The 7321-nt window shown below is 32.7% G+C and overlaps 1 non-coding gene across 1 annotated transcript; it reads left to right on the top strand.

Moving 5' to 3' along the window:
- The first annotated feature begins 4467 nt into the window (after window positions 1–4467).
- On the top strand, window positions 4468–4540 carry TRNAK-UUU (transfer RNA lysine (anticodon UUU)). The gene has a single exon. It is a non-coding gene; the product is annotated as a tRNA-Lys (tRNA).
- The last annotated feature ends 2781 nt before the right edge of the window (window positions 4541–7321 follow it).

Below are 7321 nucleotides of genomic sequence, written 5' to 3'. Positions count from 1 at the left end.
TTAGAAACTGTAAAACTGGATGTTGTGCTCTTATCGATCATAATATATCGGGACACATGTGAGGCAATTGTATTTTCCCAAGAATTTTGCCGCATCCGTAAAAGGGATCTGTGAAATACACATAAAAATAGTATCATAGTTTTTTATAGATTTCTAATGTCATGAAGATGATTAAATATATTTGCTTTCTTTGACGTCATCTGAATAACATAATGTAGTACATTATCATAACCATCAATGAATATGATTTTAAATGAGAACAAAATTCCATTTCATATTTATGATTGTCAAAATTTCGTGTTGATTGAAAATTTCTTTAAATCTTTTTAAACTTTTTTATCTTTTTTGCACTGTAATTGCAATCGATTAAAACTTAATACGCACAGAACCGATGATATTTTGATAAAATTTATTTTAACAAAAGAAATGCTTTACATTTCTCGAACTTTCTGCAAAAATACTCTTACAGCTTTTCTTAGTATTACACAGCACAATCGGTAGTTACACTTCAAACTACTAAGAACGTTAACCACAACGCAGTGCAGAGCGCATCTAAAAGACGAAGCTCTAGCAGATATCTCTCAATACTCTGAATTAAGCTGTAAACTAAAAACTAAGAGTCTTATACAGTTTTCTGCCGGCTGCCGAAAAATTTCTTGTACCTTCAGTGTCTCAAAATTACTGGAAAGCATATACGGTTAAAGTTATATCTAAGGGTCGAATACGGTTATATGCAGGGACCGGACCGTTATGGTGATTTCTTGCCAAATTTGGCGACATAAATTAGCTGCCGAAACCATCGCCAACTCGGCGATATCTTTCCAATTCAGCGTGATAGTCATTTACTTCAATGTTTAACAGACCTGCCCCTGTAATCTTACTTTTCCGGCAGAGAATCCATCTAATTCAAGCATTTCATGTTACATTATTCTAAAATACACTGCAATTTCACTTATAATTTAACTAAAATTATTTATATATATAAAAATTGCGTAACAATGCTTTATTAAAGTTTGCCTGGGCAATTTTTAAGCAAAGTTTACTAATATGTATAATTTTTATAGCACAATGATAGAACGTAAATATTTTTTTTAATATTTCATATTAAAAGTATTGCCCTACTATATTTTCTAAGCGGTTGGAAAAACTCTGAAAAACAAAGAAACGTTTTACGTCATTAAAAGCGAAACGTGCAAAAGATAAAATTTCTGCCATCCCCTACGTCAAATGTTTGTACCTGGAAAATTTGTGGTCATTGGTTTGTCACTCATGCCACATAGACACACCATTTACGACATTCAATGTCATAAACCACGCACCTATCTCTCCCCTCCCCATAGACATCTGCCTCACCCCACGAGCGACACGGCACCCTCGTGACATATGGCGCTTGTGTTTATTGGAACGGGGGCGTGGGGCCCATTTGTGGGTACTAAACCCTCCTCCCCCTCAAAAATCCGTTATTAGCAGATGATACTCGAGACAAAATAATAAATAAATAAATGAAATTTTTTTTTCATTCAAACTATACCGTACAGACAGTAGGATGCCGCTTAGGCATTCACCATATGGCGCTTTTTTGCTCCCTTTGTTTAATGAAGTGTGCGTGTTAATGGATTCCTTCTACTGATGACGATTTTGGGTTTATGTGGATTTATTCGATTTCGTTTCATTAAAATTCGTCGCTGATAAAAAAGAGTTTTCCACGTTTTTATTAAAAATTTCAGGAAAAATATTAAAAAATTTTGTTTACAATGTGAAGAGTCCAATATTGATTTTATCATTAAACGAACGAAAAATATATGTCGCAAATTGAAATGATGTAAGAATAGAGCTTTTGCTAGAGACATGAGTGTCGTCTCTGTAAATGGAGAAGTATCGAAGATTCCGAAAGCAAATTCATGGAACCAAGTGGAAACATCCGGATAACTTCGTTATCCGAAAAAATCCATTCTAATAAGAGCACTTCATTTGAAACATGTCGGATACTTTAAATGCGCCGGATGACATTTATTTTCATGCCGATTTCCTACCGAGAAGGCAGTTGATTACTTGACAGTTGATTTAATGACGGGAAGCAGAAAAGGTTTACCCGCGTTTTTTTAAAAGAGGACATGTTAATATGTTGTGTCCCTTTAATTTTTTTAAAAGAGGAAATTAAAAAAGAGAAATTAGAAGAAAAAGCTAAATTCCTTTAAAAAAGAAATTTCCTTTGAAAAATAAAATTCCTTAAAAAATTTAAACTAGAAGCTTTCAAGAAAGAAATTTTTTGAAAATATATTTAACTTCAAATTTCGTAATAATTTTTAAATTAGAAGATCAAGCAAAGAAATAATTTACGACTTTGGAGGTGAAATGCATCGGGCAAGCAAACAGCTCAGAAAATTTCTTTCCGTTTTAATATATATTGGGTCATATTAAAAGTCTTTTTGCCACTAGATGGTGTTGATGCCTATTATATACGGCAACACTCATCCGATTGTCTCAAACGAACATGTGCTTAAAAGGTGACACTCAGTTTCCACTGTTTGTGAAAATAGTTTTCTAATTCGTTACTTGTGTAAAAAATTATATTGATTTGAAAGTGAGTGAAATATCTGAAGAAATAAGCTATGTGATGCTTTCTTACTATAAAAAAAGGTAAAAAGGCTGCAAAAACATTCCGAAAAATTTGTGAAGTGTATGGTGAGAATGCTGCGAGTGGACGAAGGACTCAAGAGTGATTTGCTCGATTCCGTTTTGGAAATTTCGATATCAAAGATGCACTTTGCTCTGGTCTATCATCCTAAATTTTCATCTTACAAATTTAAATAAATAATGTTACTTAAATTCGAAGTAATACTGTAGGTCTGCCTTTCGTTCTACTTAGATCGATATGGATTCTGATCAGAACCATGTTCTCGTCAATTATTCACTTTCATTTTATTTCTTAAAATTTATCTTGAAATTAGTCTTATATTCAAGTATTTTTTATTTTGGGGTAAATATCTTTGTATACGTAAGTATTTTATAACTCTAAATTAGAATGCATTAAATAACATAACACACTAAGCAATGCCTTCGAAATCTTTGAAATCATTCACGGTCTATTTATTACAGTGAATTAGCTATTAAATCCTCATTGCCTATTAAAATCATTTACCTATTAAAAACGTTTTTTTAAATATTTATTAGCTCTAAAGAGGTGTTAGTAAAAATGAGCTAGTATTATTTCGAAAGGGGATTTTGCGTTGAAATACTATAAACGAGGTATCACTTTTTAAATTGTTACCACCAAATAGTGTCGCCCTGTATTATTTTTAAAGAAATTAAGTAATGAAGAATCTGCACAAATGTACGAATGTTTCTCCCAAAGTGAAAAATAGACGGTACCTACAGTCATCAAATTTTGAATAACTTAGTCCTCTACTCGAACATGTGCACCTGGAAGGTTGAATTTTGAATTTGTTTTATTATCTGTTTGTAAAAATTTAAGGAATTTATAATTAACAAACTAAATACTCTGAAAGCGAGCAGTGGCAACACTGTACGGAATGAAACATTTTCATCTCCAGGGCACGAGAATGTCTATCGAAAATTTTAAAGGTATATTGCTTTTAAATATTTGGTGATTTTACTGTTGAATTGAATTTTATGTGCCGTAAGTGTGCGAAGAACATGATAATTAATAAATAAAGTTACATAAAACGTTAATAATAAAAATAGATTTTAAAAAAATGTTCTAGTCATCTTACTAAGAAAACTGAACACGGTTATGATGAACTGAGAAAAACGCAAAAAAAAAAAAAAAAAAAAAATATAAACTTGTTCGCCAACACTTAACACTTCATCGGAAATTCTAAATTTTGTTAAATTAAATAAATATTTTTTGATTTTGCAGTTGAATTGTATATGGCGTAAATGGGAAGAAAATGATATTTAATAATGAAGCTAAAAAGACAGGATGGAAAAAAAAAAAAAAAAAAAAAGAAAGAAAGAAAGAAAGAAAGAAAAGGGGGGTCGGGTTAGTAGGTGTGAGTGTAACAGCAGACTGGTAGACTGCGAGCTCAACGAGAGTATAGAAAAACTTTAACAAACTCTTTGGACGACTAGTAAAATCTAAAACCTCTCAGACATTAAAAAAAAAAAAAAAAAAAAAAAAAAAAAAAAAAAAAATCGTTATTAAAATCAGATAACGCAATATATCTTGTTTAACAGAATAATTATTTGTATTATTATTACTATTAAAATGCCTTTTCCGTTCAGTGCTTTTGAATATAGATAAAAATGGAAGATAGATAAGATATACGTGAGAAGAAAAGGGACAAAAAACAAACAAATTTTGCTATTCTGCAGCAAGCTTCCTTATCGAACTAGATGGTTACAACGGAAGAATCGCAGAAACTGCCAGCTGTGATCCGATACAACTCATGTTTACTAATTGCCAAATAGTAGACGTATCAAGAGAATTCAGAGAGAAAAGCTCAGGCCCGGATAGCTCAGTCGGTAGAGCGTTAGGCTTTTAACCTAACGGTCCAGGGTTCGAGTCCCTGTTCGGGCGCATTGATTTTGCCACCGTAACATGAAAGGTATTGAGAAACAATAACGTAGCATTCCTTTTTTTAAAAAAATTCTTGATTATTTTTTATGGAAATTCAGTTAGATTTGTGTTAGGATAATTTTTATATATGCATTTATCATTTTTTAAATTTAAATGAGTGTAGCTTAGTAGATTCATTTTTCGTAACCAGTTACGTTACTCTCAACTTTCCCTTTGAAATTGGGCACATGAATAAGCAGCACACTGACTTTTGTGAATTTCGCTAGTCAATATAGTGAACTAGCACATGTCGAAATCAACATCATTCACGCTAATTTAAATAAATGCCCACTGCACCTGCATTTCATTACTAGGGGTGTTTACATACTTTTAGATGGATTTCGGCGCCATTTAACTAATATTTAAAATATTTTTTAGTCCAAAGGGGCAATTTTCCCAACTTTTAAGTCCAAAGGGGCAATTTGCCCAATTAGTTTCGTTTTGGCATTTTGCGTCGATTCACGATAAGCGTTGTTTCACTTTTGAAATTGTTGCCGCCAAATATTATCGTCCTGTATTATATTTAAAGAAATTAAATAAGGAAGAATCTGCATGAATTTATATACGTTTCTCGCATTGTGATAAAACAACGGTACCTAAAGCAATCTTATTTTGAATAACGTACGTTTCCACCCGAATATGAGCATCTGGAAGACCAAATTTTGAATTTGGTTTTATTATCTATTTCATATTTTGTAAAACTTTCACGAATTTTTTTATTAACAAACTAAACGATTTCAAAGCGAGCAATCACAACACTGTACGGGGGATAAAAATATTTTTTCCAGCTGGCGAGACTGTGCATCGGAAATTCTAAAGATATGCTCATTTTAAAATTAATTTGAGATATTGCTTTTGAGCTGAATTTTATGGTTTGAGTACGTTGAACATGATATTTAATATATAAAAAAAAACACACACAAAACGTTAAAAAAAAAGTTGCCCCTTTGGACGTAATTTTTAAACCTAAAACATTTCAGATTTTATTTTTTTATTAATTTATTACGTGCTCCGCGGTTAGGTAATGTACTGAAAGACAGGGATGCCCGGTGGAAGACATTTTAACGGAAACTGGCTCCTATCCACACTACACATAGGGAAAATGCCGATGCAGCAAGTCCGTTCAGCCGAACTCGAACCCCAGACCCAACTACCAGTGTTCAGCGGCTTTTGCCGCTCGGCCGCTGGTGGATCTTTCTTTGAAATATTAAGAGAGTATTTTTTAAATCTTCGATGTGATTTCCCTTTTTTTGAACACTGTAATACTGTGCATCGGGATTTTAATGATAAAAGGGCTTTTCGTAAAATTTCCAGGTGTACTGATTTCTGTTATAGTCTTGATGAAGTTTCATTCTTTGAAAGTCATTGAGATAAAGGAAATTCCTTTTGCTCTGTAAAGCCAGATTTTTTTTTTTAAATATGAAGACATCAACCAAATTATTTATGGTAAATTTTCAAAGACTACATAATTATTAGAAAAACACTAAGAATAATAAAAGAGAAACCAAATAACTCAAATCTTAAACATGGCTTGTATCGTTTTCGCTTAGGTTATTTCGGAACTTATAATAATTGTTTTTCCCTTCGAGATAACTCAAGCGGCACTCTTCTTATCTCGGCAGTTAAAGTAGAGTATCCGTAAAAGTCTCCCGTGAAAGCAAAAACTTTCCGTAGAAAAGCGAAAGAACAATTACATTGTTTCCACAGAAATACTGCTCAAAAATTTTTGAAGGGAGATGGCCAAGGAGGTCGAAAACTTTGCCGTAGAAGAAAAGTTTTGGAACATTCAGTTTCCAATATGAAATGGGAAAATTCCTTAGTTTTCTCTAAAACATGTTGACTCTCTCCGGTTGCCAATTTCGAAAAAGGCTAAAAAATATATTAAAAAATAAATGAAAAACTAAAAAAAAAAAGTCCAGAGAAATGGGAAGAGGCAGATGGAAACCAGATGTCACCCCCTCTGTTCTCCCCCTCATCCCGGTCTCGGCAAGTCTGATGTTCCTGTACGACGTGACAATCACGTGACAAAACTCACGTGGAAGTCGACACCCTTTTCCGAAAATAATATCGGATCCCCCACGAGTTCCTTATTTAAACTGAATTCTAAATTAGGTCCAAAGTGAAACAGATCCTGTCCAGATACAGATGTAATTTTTCTAGGGAAAATTTCATTTTGGTATTCCTGAAATAACATTGGATTTTTCAGCACTGTTAACCACTGTTTAATGTTCTTTTAACAGTGCTTCACGACCCTGAAGAATTCGTTTTATTTTTTTTAATTTATTGTTTTAGAAATCAATTTAAATACAGTAAATGGTACCTCAGATAACGTTCTAGATGCTATCTTATAAAATGAAGCACTCTGGAGGTGTTTAGAAAACAGCTTAAAAAACAAGCCAGCGAAACAGTGTAAAAGAGGAAAAAGAAAAATCTGAAAGCGTTCACATTTTAAAGTTCTCCGAAACGAATTTATTAAGTTTTTTTTTACGCTGTCGCTGAGGTCGCAATCTACCAGTTTGTTGCAGCACTCACGCCTTCTAACTCAACCCCCCCCCCCCTCTTATTTTTTTTTTTTTTTTTTTTTTTTGTCTTTTTAGCTTTTTTAGCTTTAAGCATCATTTTCTTCGCACTTACACTGTATATAACTGAAAACAAAATTTCAAAAATTTTAAAACTAGCATAGCAGCATATGTTTAATGTTCCCGATGCAGCGTTAGGCTTTGGTATGCTTTTTTCTATTTT

This window comes from Stegodyphus dumicola, chromosome 12 (genome assembly GCF_044657685.1).
Source record: "Stegodyphus dumicola isolate Sdum_Otavi_A_Nest chromosome 12, ASM4465768v1".
NCBI classification, from domain to species: domain Eukaryota; kingdom Metazoa; phylum Arthropoda; class Arachnida; order Araneae; family Eresidae; genus Stegodyphus; species Stegodyphus dumicola.
Note: the sequence above shows the minus strand (reverse complement) of the source record. Positions and strands in the feature narration are given on the sequence as shown.